This window comes from Pseudopodoces humilis, chromosome 1 (genome assembly GCF_049639895.1).
Source record: "Pseudopodoces humilis isolate 2021_Gansu_Grassland_sample_001 chromosome 1, ASM4963989v1, whole genome shotgun sequence".
Classification (NCBI taxonomy): Eukaryota; Metazoa; Chordata; class Aves; order Passeriformes; family Paridae; genus Pseudopodoces; species Pseudopodoces humilis.
Window position 1 is genome coordinate 103,694,270 of NC_142200.1, and position 13,452 is coordinate 103,707,721.

The 13,452-nt window shown below is 38.7% G+C and overlaps 1 protein-coding gene across 2 annotated transcripts in view; it reads left to right on the forward strand.

Annotated features, from left to right (window-relative positions):
• Positions 1 to 562: 562 nt before the first annotated feature.
• The window catches only part of ARPP21 (cAMP regulated phosphoprotein 21), a 236,553-nt gene continuing 223,663 nt past the window's right edge, over positions 563 to 13,452 (forward strand). For both annotated transcript variants that reach the window (XM_088063698.1, XM_088063692.1), the window contains exon 1: positions 563 to 759. The gene's annotated coding sequence lies outside the window, so the exon portion shown is untranslated. The remainder of the gene's footprint in view (positions 760 to 13,452) is intronic.

Genomic DNA, 13,452 nt, shown 5'->3' on the forward strand with positions numbered 1-13,452 from the left:
GGTTTTGCTTTTTGAGCAACCAATCAGTGCAACTCAACAAGATATAATGGGAAAGTAGCTCCCAACTGTTACTTTCCATTTTTCACATCTGTACTGTAATTCATCTGAATAAAATCTCCAGGCTTGAATTGATAGTCTGTTTAGGGCATGAGATAGTTACTCACCAATGAAAACTCGACCTACTCTAGTTTAATCAAGAAAAACAGCCGTTTGCTTCAGGTAGATTATTGCAAGGAGAAAATGAAACTTAGCTAAAACCAAAGAGAAAAATACCTTTATAACTTATTGGCTTTCAAAATATTACCTGTTTTTGCAACCCTTCACTCCAGGTCCAGAGATGAGATCTACTGCTGCTTCCCTTCTTGAATGCATTTATTTTTTATTTCCAAAAATAAAATGGTATGGTTACATTGGGTATTTGGCAGAGGTGGACAGCAGCTGCTGGATGTTGTTACATGAATATAGGCAGCCACAGGAACCCTATGACTGTTTTTCCTGGAACCACAGCAGCAAAACTGTTATAAGAGTACAGGGGATGGGAATACGCTTTTTGTGCCCTGTGGACTCCAACTGTCTTTGTCACTGTTTATTTTTGATTAAATTGTCTGGGAATGTAAAAAGTAAGGACTTTCTAAGAAGAAGAAATTGATGCAGCAGGTTGCGGAAGAGTAAAGGTTGAGGAAGGTGTAATAATTTTGAGATTTGTGATCTATTTCACTTTGGGGCATAACAGGAACTCCACTTTCTAGCTGTGTTTTGGTAAGTAGAGAAGGGTTAAGAGAAATGTTTAGAGGGGATGTGTGGTTATGCTGTTATTTGTCTGCTTGCCTAATTTTACATCAGTATTACTTGAATGCCTTCATCTGAAATCAGGTGCTTAAATTAAGGGATGCCCACTGTCCACTTGTCTAAATGGACAAGGCAGGAAAATGGCATTAGTAAAGATACATCCACGTTACAGATAAAGAACTAAAGCATAGAAGCTGTTGAGTTGTGCTGACAAAAGGCCAGACATGGCTTCCAGCTACTGTCAAGCAGAAGCCAAGAGAGACATTGCATGTAAAACAAAATGTGTGGTAGCAGCTTACAACAGAACTGCTGACTAAGACTGAAATTACTGTGACACTACTTTGTCACAAACATCAAATAAGAGAATAAAATCAGCCAAACTGGGCCCACTGGAAAGGGCAAAGAGACAATGGCTGTTTTTTAGGAAGGGGGTGAAGGTGGCAAGGGAGAAGAGCTTGGGAGGGAACAAAGCTGTGAAAAGAGAATATAAGGGGCAATAAATCATGTGAACTGATCTGACTGGGATAAAATTTTAAGAGCTTTAGTCTATGAATATTAGACATTTGTGATTAGATTATGTTTTGATGCAATTGGTCATTCATCCTTTGTTTCTGTGATAACTGTTTCTATTCTGCAAATACAGATAAGACTGCATTGCGTCAGATAATCAGCATTGTGTCAGGTTGTCAGCACTGCCTCAGACTGTTTTTCACCAGTAGAAAGTTTATTTCTGAATCCTCCAGGATCTTCTTAAAAAATGTTAAGCTGTAGAATCTCCGTATTATTGTTGAGGGCTGTTACTTTCCGTAGGTCTGACTTTAGGAATTGCAATGATTTTTGTACAACAGAGCAGTGACAAACATTCTTCAAGATACCTTGTCCAGTTAGAGAGAGAATGACCCATCCTACTACCTCAGCTGCTTTTAGGCTTTCTAAGGTTTAGCATGTATTCTTGCTGTTGAGTGTGACCTTTGGCACAGACACTTGGTCTCCACTCTTTCAAGACGATTGCCTGCTCTTTTGGTAGAGCCTGCCATGCAGCACAAAGACCTCTGAAGTCCCTTCACAATCCATTAAGAGATTGGTTTATTTACTGTCTGCTATTGATTATTACTTAATCTCAGACTTCTTCCCTGAAGAAAAAGAAAATAATCTTTGTGCAGTTTCAGGTTTGTTCTGTGGCCAGAGAGAAGAAAAAGCTCTGATGCAGCTGACTGAAGAGACTCTTCAGCTTTGAATCAAAGTGCATTTGTTTTCATTTTCGAGCCAAGTTTCTAGCCAAAAGATTTGTCTTGTGCTAAAGTGTAGTGAAAATTGCCAGGTTGTTGATGTCCCTAGCGATAAATCTCTCTGTTTACCTGTGGGTCAGATGCAACCCTGGCACAAGTTTCCTAGATCTGTTTCCCTGGTTGTAAAGAAGACTTGACCCCCCATTAGAGAATCAGGACTAACCACTACTGGGTGCTCTCCTCTAAAGCCATATCTGTGGCTCCCAGGCTGGTATTTTTTGAACACTTTGGGTTAGTCCCAAAAGTAGGGTTGGTGTAAGAAATATGTATGCACAGAAGCAAACATTTTATTTTGTCCCACTGTGTTGAACAGCCAAGGAGTGGCACACATGTACACAAACCCCACAGTGTCCTGTGCCACTCACATAGAAAGGAGTGAGAGTTCTCAAAAAGAACAGAAATGTCTTTTTAGGCAGCAGGAAAAAACTCCTGAACAACAGTCAGGTTAGTTCCTGAGGAGCAAAACTGGGAATGCCAACTTTTCTGTGTGTTTAAGCACAAACCCTTGTGCTCCTACCACCGCAGGGGCTCCTCCCAGCTTCTCATGGCTCTGCTGTCTCTTGGTTCACTCACCCACTGAGCAAGAAAAGCTGTAGCTACAGGGATGAGAGCTGAGAGGAGCATATGCTGATGAGCCACTTATTAGGTAAACTGCTTTGAGGAGATTGGGAGGTCACACACAACAGGTGATGGTTCAATTCACACTGAAGCCCTTTTCTTCCTGGGAAAAACTTACTTGTCTCCTCTCTTCTCAATCCATCCAGACATAATTTGTGTGACATTTTCAGAACCATAATTATTGTTGTGATTTGTGCTACTTTGTCAAATTTGCATCCAGTTAGCTAAGAGCTGAGATTGATCAGACAGAAACTGATGAAATTTTTCTTTCTTTATGGGGAGACTAAAAAAAATAAAAAAATAAAAAAGTAGAGGGGAATCTAGGCAACTAAAAGTAGTGATTTAATTAATTTTACTTTTTTTCCAAAATTAATTTTTAGCTGCACTTTGTATTTAATTGTGACAAGGAATACGAGAAAATAAAGAATTCTCAATATTTCCTGTAGATTTTGTACAAAGTTTGTCATCAAACCATATCTTCTATGTCCGGAGAAAGATAAAAGCAAAGCTGAACAGCTTGATGCAGTATTGTAATCTCATAAATATGGAAAACAAATCATTACCCATAATTATGAAGTACAATAAAGCATAAAACAATATTTCTATTTCTATAGTTAGGATTTTGTTCTTCATTATTTTTTGTGCTGTGGTGTTTAATTTTGAATATTTTTTTAGATAAATGATGGGTCTAAAAGGCTTTTAATTACATTTACTAAAAAAGAGCTCTATTGCATCTAGCATCATCCCACATATAGCTGCAAACTTTCAAAGGAGCTGTTCTTTCCTTCCATGGTCTTTAAGAGGTAAATTTGGTAGACCTTCTATCTGACATTTCTGGAGCCTAAAATCCTTTATTTCCTGACAGAGGGGTCAATCCTTTCATCCCTTCCCATTTCCATGCCCTCTCCTGGGACAATGGGAACTGCAGAAGTGCTTAGCACTGTCCCAGCTCTGCTCCCTCTAACATCCAAGAAGGGCTGCTGATGCCAAAGGCTGTAGCTGAACTGGACAGTCTTGAAACCCCATCCCTTATCGTCATCCCTGTATTACCTGTAGGTGTATAGAAGGAAGCAGTGAAATTCTTCTGGCCAGAAGCTTGAAGAATATACTGTAGCAAAGCCCATGTGGATAAAGTTCTGAATATTTCCCTAATCCTGACTAAGGCTTTAACCTCTCCTAGTTTTATTTCAGTTTTATATCCTTGAGGTCATAGGATTTCTGCCAGTGGAAAGTAGAGGGACCTGGCCCTGTAGCTCTCACTGTTGAAGTGATTTGTTAACCAAGACATATGAGCAGAAAATATACCTATTTCCCGTTTAATCCACTTACTTATTAATACTTGATTCTCTTTCAGTATTGAATAATAATAAGCAAAAATCCTCAAGACATTTGCCTAGGAAAATTTCCCCAACTCCCAAATACGATTTTTTATGCAAGTTATTAAACATAACTATCAGCAAAAGATCGACAGCGATTCTTTTGGGCAGAATTTACAATCCCTATTATCCAGGTGTACTGCCTTTATGAGGGTGCTGTGCATCTGCAGTGGTGCTTGGAACCAGCAGGGCTCTTCTGACATAGCCAGTGAAACCTTCTGCAGCATCATGAATTAAGTGCACATCTGTGAGTTAGGAGTGCATTTACTGCAGTGCAACAAGGACCTGAAGACAGCTCTTTCTTTTCTGCTGGAGTACATGAACTCCAGATGATGTGCTAGAAAAGGAAGCACCTGGCTGCTCAGCCCGTTCCTGTCTCCCCCTTTTCTCTCACCGCCCACAGCACCTGTGCTTCCAGCTGTGAAAGTGAGAAATTGTGCCAGCCAGTCCAGCTAGGATTCTGGTCAGAATTACATGTGTTGTTATTGCATTTCTCTCTCCTTTTTTTCCTTTTTTTTTTGGGGGGGGAGGGATAGAAAGACTATTTCTTGTGTACTTGCTTTAAAAGTCCTCACTTTCCTTGCAGCAGAGAAGGTTCCAAGCAGGTATTTATAACCTAAATCATTTCACTCATTAGCTGAGCAAGACATTTTCACAGACATCTCTCCACCGTTGGTACCAAGTAATTTTGAATGTGCCTGAACTCTCCAAGCCCCTCACATTTAATGTGAACATTCCCAGGCTTGCTGTGACCAAGCAGTGATTAGGGATGTCCTGCCAGGTTGCAGGATCATGGGAGGCAGCCTCTGAGTGAATAACAAGTTAAAGCTGGTCCCATAACACAGCTGGACCTGTGCATGCACAGGTGATCTTCCACAAGAAAGGAAGAGCTGGAGGACAAGTCTCTTTGACTAAAAGCCAGGAAACCCTACAGGAATGTAAATACATTCTCTGTCAACCTGGCAGTCAGGTAACTCCTAGGCAAAGATGCTGTACTGTAGCTTATTAATGCACAAAAATAGACCTTAAAGCCTGATTAAGCTACTTGTTTCTGTTCTTCCCTGTACTCACCTTTTTTGGGAGCAGGGGGTGCTACTTAAAGTCTCTCTATGCAGTTTATGTGGTTTGAATCTTATTCTTAGATATATAATTCACCATGTATAGTGAGCAAGGAAGTGGGAGAGAAAGAAAATCAAGAGCGTAAATGTAGGTGGACTCATGGACTATCTTAAGATATCTAAAATAATGTAATAACTTAAAGTATCATGTATCAAGTACAGCTCACCTTTTGTATATAGTGACTATGTAGGGATGCCTCTCAAGCCTAGGGATGTCTAAAATCATGGTAGATCCTTAAATATAGACCTATGGATCCCACTGTAGAGGTTTCTATCCCTGTTCTGGATTTTGCTTCAGTGGTCTAAAGTAGAATTTACTGTGGGATTGGTGAGAAATTCTGCATGCCTTTCTTGGATAGACCCTTTAGTTGTATTTCTGCTGCTAATAAGGATAGACTATCCCTCAAGTTCATCAGGTGTACTCCAGAGAAGCCCCTGTTGTTAGGAGTGATGACATTTCTCCTTTAATAAAAATATTCAACTAGTAGTCAAGAAAAAAAACAAAACCCTGATTTAAATGGGCTGCATTCGTGCCTCCATCAGCTACTTGCTTCATGATCTCAATTACATCTCTAATCAATTCTCCCCATTAGCACTATTTCTGCCATGAGTTTCATGGAGAAAAAAGGTGGTTTGGGTTTTCCCCCAGTGGGAATCCCTAACCCAAGAGGGCCTGCTAAGTTAGGAAGATGAATTTCTAAAAACTATCATGAGAAGTACAATGACTAATAAAAAAAAAAAAAAAATGCTCAACATGATGGAGAAAGCAAAGAGAACTCAGGCAAACTTCACTCTCAATGAAAAATGGGAGGATGTGATTAACTTTTATGTTTTTTTTTTTTTTTTACTTCTTTATGTGTTTGTGTGATTTATTCAAAATTTGTTTCCTCAAACAGTATTTTGTGAATAACAAATGAATTAGTGATGTTTATTTAAGTGAACGTTTGTAAAACTGCTTTATTGTGTAGATGTTGCTGTATCTAAGCATTACTTTTCAATTTCATTTTAGTATAAATTAACTTATCTTCTTTGGAATGCCTTTAAAGCTAATAATCCTAAAAGAATTAAGATTAGAAAGTAATGCTATCAGTGACAAAGCTCATTAATGGCTTTTTATCGCTGCAAACTGGTGAACTATAGCCAGGATAATTGGAGTAAATGGAATATACCTATTTTTTAGCCAGGTATCCCTTTACACTACTTTACATTAATTACTTCAAAATTTTGTTCTGGTCAAATAAAATTTGAGTGGCTTGTCTGCTGCTTTTCTGAAAGGCTGAGCAAATGTCAGGTGTGCTGTTTTGAGAAGGCAGAAAGGGTAAATCTGCAGCAGTCTAGATAAGGATAGGCAGAGCAGGTAAATACAGAGACCAGAACAGTTGCCACTGATGATCATTTTCAGGTGGTTCTAGGGAGATTCAGGTGGGATATTCCCACAGAAAAGGGGACGTAGCCTTCTGGAAGGAAATTATGCTCATTTTGGAAATTATGCTTTTTTTTTACTAGTGGATAGCTCAGGTTTGCTGGGGGAGTAGAGATTTTCCTTTTTAAAATAAACTCTTCATAAGAAGTGTGTTACTATTCTAAAGTTGTTTTAAAGTCTGATGGAGGCTGGTCTGCCCCAGCCCCCTGAGAACTCACCTGCACAAAACAGATACTCTTTTGATTATGGACCTCAATAGTCCTTACCAGAGAGATAGCCTTCTCTAGTAATTCCAAATTCAGAAATCAAAGTGTAACATGCTTTAGTACCCTTATTAGAGCCCTTAAGAGCCCCTCTCAGGGGTCTGTAAGCACTAGCTAAAGACCTGAGCTAAAGAAAAAGGAGTATTAATTCAAGTAGGACATCTCTGGTCCATCTCTACTGGAAAATACTGGTTTCCAAACCCAAAGATAGAAGCAGATTTCCGGACTGCACCCCCTGTTTTCCTGCCAGCTTTTGCTCTGTTATAGCTCAGAATGCAGCAAACTTACATCCTGTAACAGCTGCTGCATTACCTTTCCTTGCATTATCTTTCCTTGCATTATCTATCTTCATGAGGTACAAGGAGCTCACCCCTTTTCTCCAGTTAGTTGAAATGTTTGTTATTTATACCTGGAAAACAGGATCTCATTCAAAAGAGAGCAAATCAAAGTGTTAGGAAAACCTGTTCTTCCCTCCTCTGCCTCTCTGGTTTGGATTAGTTAAGGTGATCGTATTCTCATGTGATTTTGTGCCACACAACAAGCAGGAAGAGTACTATAGGGTTTAGGTTTTGAAGGCATGAGAATAAATGTATTTGTAATTTTTGAGAATAAATGTAAGTTTTGCCTCTATGGCAAAAAGTAGGAGAAAGAAATTTTTAACACTTTGAGACACTGGTACAATACACTTTTTTTTTTTTAATCCTTCCTTTTGATCCAGTGCAAAATAAAATTAAAAATTAAGCTGTGTGAGACAGAAGAAGTTCTGACAAAAGTCTTCTGAACTGAGCACAGACTATTCCTCTCTTCTTCTTTTCTTCCACAGTTTATTTAGGAAATTTATGTTTGGGGTGACCATGGCATAGTACATCTACTCATGTTCAGCCAGCTTTTACTTGGTATTGTGGCATTTCTGGTGGGGAGTAATTCAAAGGGTCTATTTCTTCCCTGTCCTACACCTCATTTACTGAGCAGATCCTGCATCTGGCAGACAAATCAATTGTAAACCAATACACTTTAGGGAGGTTTGGTGCCATGATCTATGCATTTTTCAGCAATTCAAATGGAATGAGTTCTTTTACCCATCCTAAAAGTTTGCTGTGTTAGTGCACTACCTCAGCCAGTATCAGGAGCTGTGCAACTAAATGGAGTCAAATAGGTACTTAAGAGTCACATAATGTATTAACCATTTTTGTAACTTAATTCAGGGCATGATATATACAGCTGACATCAAAAGCCTTTCATAGCTGTTCTTTAATTTCAGTTTCAGTAATGAATATAGATCCAATTAGAAGGGAGCTGATACATGATGAGGAGAATTAACAATACCCCTAATTTCCACATTGAAGTAATGACTGCTATTATAGACTTCTTGATTTTAATCAGATATTCTCAAAAATGACAGTGGATTTGGATTCATAATGCTCAGCTGATTCTACAAGTCACATTCTCTCATGTTCTCTCTCTTTCTCTGTATTTAAAAAAAAAATAATTAAATCTTACAAGCATAGACCAAAAGCTTCTTCCATGTGCTATGTATCTTTTTTGGCACATTAATATTTACCTAACAAGTAATCCATAAACAGCGTGTCACTGGTTGTGAAGGCTTGCTGTAGCAGACCCTGGGCACCAGGTTTGTGAGACAAAAGTTGAGTCAGGGTTATTGTGAGTCTGATATAGTTTTTGAAGGCTGTGTGGCACTGTCTTAAGATCAGACCAGGGGCTCTTGGTTCAAAGCATTTTATCTTCACGGTATAGAAAAGGATGTTGGAGCAGCTGTCACAACTTAATGTCATAAGTTTTACATCCCAATCTAGACACACTGCAGGGCAAAATGCCCCTGTGAGTCTCTTTCAGCAAGTGGTAATGTACCTCTTTCAGAAATACATGGTGAGCTAAAGTGGATGAGAACCTGCCAGTGACAGAGGATTGCATTTTGTCTGCTACGTGAAGCTTTGTGTCAGAATCTGCTCTGTCTCCAAGACTGCTCTAATTTCTATGACTTATGTGAGTTTAAGAGGGAGGAAAGAAATTTGTGTGCATGCAATACACCTGGAATGAACCTATTTCTAGATGAATGCAGGTTTTCATCTCAGCCATCCACCCTCATGGTAAGATCTGAGTATGCTTCTGATAATGCCTGTCTTGACTGTGCTTTACCTGTGCCTTTCTACAACCATTTGGATTTGGTACTGCAGGGAAGCCACACTAACAGTTGCCACTTGTATCTTTTTGATATGGACAACATATCAGACAATGATGTGAGGTCTCTTCAGTTTGTATTGCTTTCCTGACATTTTTCAGTTGGTCTGTAAATCAGACTTCAGTACCTGTGGGAGCAGGTGGGATATGCAGTATCTTTTGTAGGGACACTGGAGAATATTATATTTTCTGAAGCAATAAAGTCACAGAGTTTAACTGGGAAAATAAACCTATTTGGAGAAATTGAAAGTTCACTGGTTTGTTGTCACTGAAGCAAAATTCCCCAAATAGTCTCACCTTTTAATAAGCGCTTGACTGACGCACAAGCTCAAAGTGGGAGCTGTTGCTGGCAACAACATCTATAATGCAATATAGATACATCTATCCAAATCTGCTTTGAAGGATACCTTGCATGCAGTTGAGCTACTAATCTAAACATGTATTAGTCACAGAATTTTAATCAAGTAGCTTGAATTAGAAAATTTCATCAGCAGGGACACAATCCTAAAATTGAAAGAGGAATTGCGTGCTGCTGAATGGATGTATATTTTGTGTTCAGATTTGGCTCCATTTGCAAAGAGCTTTGGGATATGCTGTGTTTATTCCAGTTATGAAGCATATGTAGGTTCTTTCTGGAATGTGCTTCCTTCCTCTCAATAGGTATTGCACCTTATAATTAATGCTGCCTACCCAGTGTTAGGATTCTTCTTTCTGTTGTTGCTGGAGAAACTAAGATAAAGGAGCCTGTGTTTATTATCTGAGATAGTGGAGAGATGGTCTGGCATGTGTCTTGGCCCGGAGCCAACCCTGAAACTGTATTACACGTAGAACAGAGGGTAGAGGAGACAAGGGCGTCAGAAAACAAAGTTGGGAAGTGACAGCTGCATTCTGAAGGAGTGTTAGGAAAGGAAGTATTGAAATTATCTTTGTGTTTAATAATGCTAATGCATGATCCTACACCTCTGGTACTTAGCAGAAATGACAGTTCTATATGTAATATGTTTGCTATACTAGACTAATGCAACTTGATCATATCTACTGTTGCCTGAGATATGCATGGGAGAGAAAATATTAAACTAAGTATTTTTGAAGCAGGGTCGGGTTGGTTTTCTTTTTTATTGTTTTCATACTAAGCAGTGTGAATATGCTTGAGAGCAAAATTTCTGAAGGAAGATAAATCCTTGATATGTGCTGATATGAGCCTGTAATGGAAACTCTTAATTCCTTAATATGCTTCCTTCCTCTCAGTCCCTTATTTCATGCTGCATTGTGCACAGCATCAATTCAATTGAGTTTCATTAAATTTCTACTTAACCACTTCTCAGCTGTTATGAATTCAAAACTTCTTTCTTTCCAGGAGCTGTTCTCTAGTTCAAATCTCCTTTGTTGTTACTGAAAACATTTGCCTAGAAAATATTAAAATTAAATCTAGGTTGTTGGAGTTTTTTTGCCCCCAATTTCTTTGAAGAAAGAATGTTTGAGTGTTAATATCTTTGAGGGGTTTATTTGGCTTGCCAGTAAAGTATTTTAATTTGTATTTTGCTACTTATTGAAAAATGTAAAAATGAGTACTGGTTTGAAGATGCTAAACAAATATTTGGAAATAGTTAATAAATATTAATTCATGTTTAAATGCCTGAAAAATTAATTAATTTTTGCAGTTGAAGGTTTTGCATTTGAGGTCCTGTTTATAGTGTGATTTATAAATATATGTTTACATTGTGTGTTGATGATCTGTCCCTCCTGACATTGTGGCTGCAACGTGTGGGCAGATCATCTATTACAACTGTACCAACTATTTCAAAACTTGCCTTCTGTATAAGGAGAAACTACTTAGCCATCAAATTTTAGTAATTGTTCTTGTTCACTAATGGTGCTTCCATTCTCACAATAATAATTAATTTAGTAACCCAAGGCTGTACGAGAAAAAAAGAGTGGATGAAAGCACCAGGATCACACATGAAAAAGCAGCCTTAAAATCCTAACTTAGCCAGCGAGGCTGGGAAGACTGAGAAGCTTGGCTGTGGAACTACCAAATTGGTGTACACATAGAATTTTAAAATATTAATATCTACTGGCAGTCCATTTCATACCTAAACATCCAGGCATTCCTTTCTTAGGCACCTCTGACAGTGTTGGGCTCTGACGGGCATTGCCTGTGCATTCTGCTTCATAGTCACTGTATCTCTTGAAATGGCCCACCCAAAGTCAGGGGCAGAGCTTGTGGCCATTTCCACCATCCTCCCTGTGGTTGCTGTCTCTGAGACACTGGCTGGTCATAGACCATTACAAGCAGAACTGCCAAGACCCCAGTCTGAGACCCAGACTTCCCAGCTGAGCCCAAGTGTCGCATCACCTGAAGCACCAGCAAGTGCACAGTGTAGATGGACAGAAGAAATATATACAGCCTCCTCTATTGGTTCGTGTGGGGCAAACCCTATACTTGAAAAAATATGCAGAAGGAATTTTCTCTAAAATTAAAAATCAAACCAAAAAACCCAAACCCAGATTTGGAGTAGGAAATGTAAATTCAGACTTAAATATTTGTGCTGGGGCAGTACAGACCTTAAAAACAGCAAGTAGCCACTGTGTGAACACAAATGCTGTGATTCGGGTCAATTTTAGGGGTTTACCTTCAGGACTCATCTAAGAAGCCTCATTGTCCTGGCTTCCCTTGAAATAAAGTGAACTGAGACAAAACAGGGTGAGTCTGGACCTGCCAGTTCTATTAGGTCAATCTATACTGACCTCTTAAACTTGAAAATGTTGTGATCATTGGACTGTTAATATTTGTGCAATTTTTCTGGTGATAATGTCTTCTTTTCTCCTCAGTCAGAGAGAAAAGCAAGGCCTTTGTCAGAGTTTTCCACTTTCTTTTTTTCTTCTTTTCTCTCATCTGCTTAGCAAATAGAGTGGAGACTGTAGATGGTATTTGTTTCAGACGTGTGATTTTGAAATGATGATACATGATTTAATTTTTCTATTATGCAGCCTTGTGGAATCCTGAAGAAATTACTCACGGTATGGAAGTACAGTCCAATAAAGGCTTGCAAGATCAGGGGCTGTCTTTATCCTGAAGTGTTGTCATTACATTGTGTGTTACTGATAATCGGTCTGCCTCAAAAGTATTTTTATTTTGCTTTTAATGTATCAAACTTTTATACAAGACCTATTGCTGTGCTTTTCTCTCCTAATACATGGAAGTCCAGAACATGAAGTTGTGCTGTATTAAATGCTCTGACCAAGCAAATCTGCATCCTGATGATGCTGCACAACAAGCAATTAAGCTTTGCTGCTGGGCCCAAGCAGGCAATTCAATTCAAACTTAGCAGGTTTTGTGGTTTCCTGGATCTAGGGCTCCCTGTGAATGCTCTGGTGCAAGTTCCCCTCCTCTGCCTGCTGGACTAACTATATTATATTATTCATTAACCACTCTCAGCACTCTTCTTGGTCTTTGGTGTGTATATTTTATCTACACATCCCATCTCTCTCAGGCAGTATCACACGATGCGTCTCTCAGGTGGAAGGATGTTTCCCCTAAGTGAAAACCTCTCTGCTCCCTTCTCAACAAAGAGAAAGGAGGGTTGGCTTAAAGTATGAGTATTAAAATATACTTTCTCTAACTTAGTGCTGTCTTTAAAGACAATGAAGAAAGATACGATCAGATGGTTCCTAAAGAGAGGAAATGCTGAAACTGCCAGTAGGCAAATTATGTCAAATGATTATAAGCAGCAGTCTGGGAGGCAAAAAGACTGATTTGTTTGGGGCATAGTAATATTAGGTATTACAGCAGCAATAAGATTTTTTTTTCGTTAAGTAATCTTAGTCTGAAATTCATGCCCTCTCTAAATCATCTGTATCCAGCTGTAGATTTACTGCTTTGACACAGATGATAATACTGAGAATGTAGATATATTGTTCTTTGTTTATTTACTTGTACTTTTAAGGGGGAAAATACTTCAGGCAATAACTAGTTCAGAGGTCTTGGATTTGGATGAGTTTTTGGCTGGTTGGTTTGGGATTTTTAAAGTAGATTATCTTTGGAATATGCTTCTCTTGCTATTAGTGGTACTGTAACTAATAGATATATGGTACAATTATTGAAATGTCCTATAGATAAAACAGAATAGTTTCACAGACCCTGGAAAGAAGTAATTGTTTATGCAGACAAATTGCCAGCTAAGAATTTCTTATGAGTATTTTCAATTTTTAATGTCATGTAAATTATTCCTACACTAACATAAACAGGAAAGCAGGCTATGATTTTCAGAGCCTTTTGAGCAACATTTGTTCCCGTTTCTTTCATTCCCTCTGCATTTTTATTGTACCACCCAATAACGCCTTTCCCACCCTGTTCATCCATTAAGGCTCGGATAA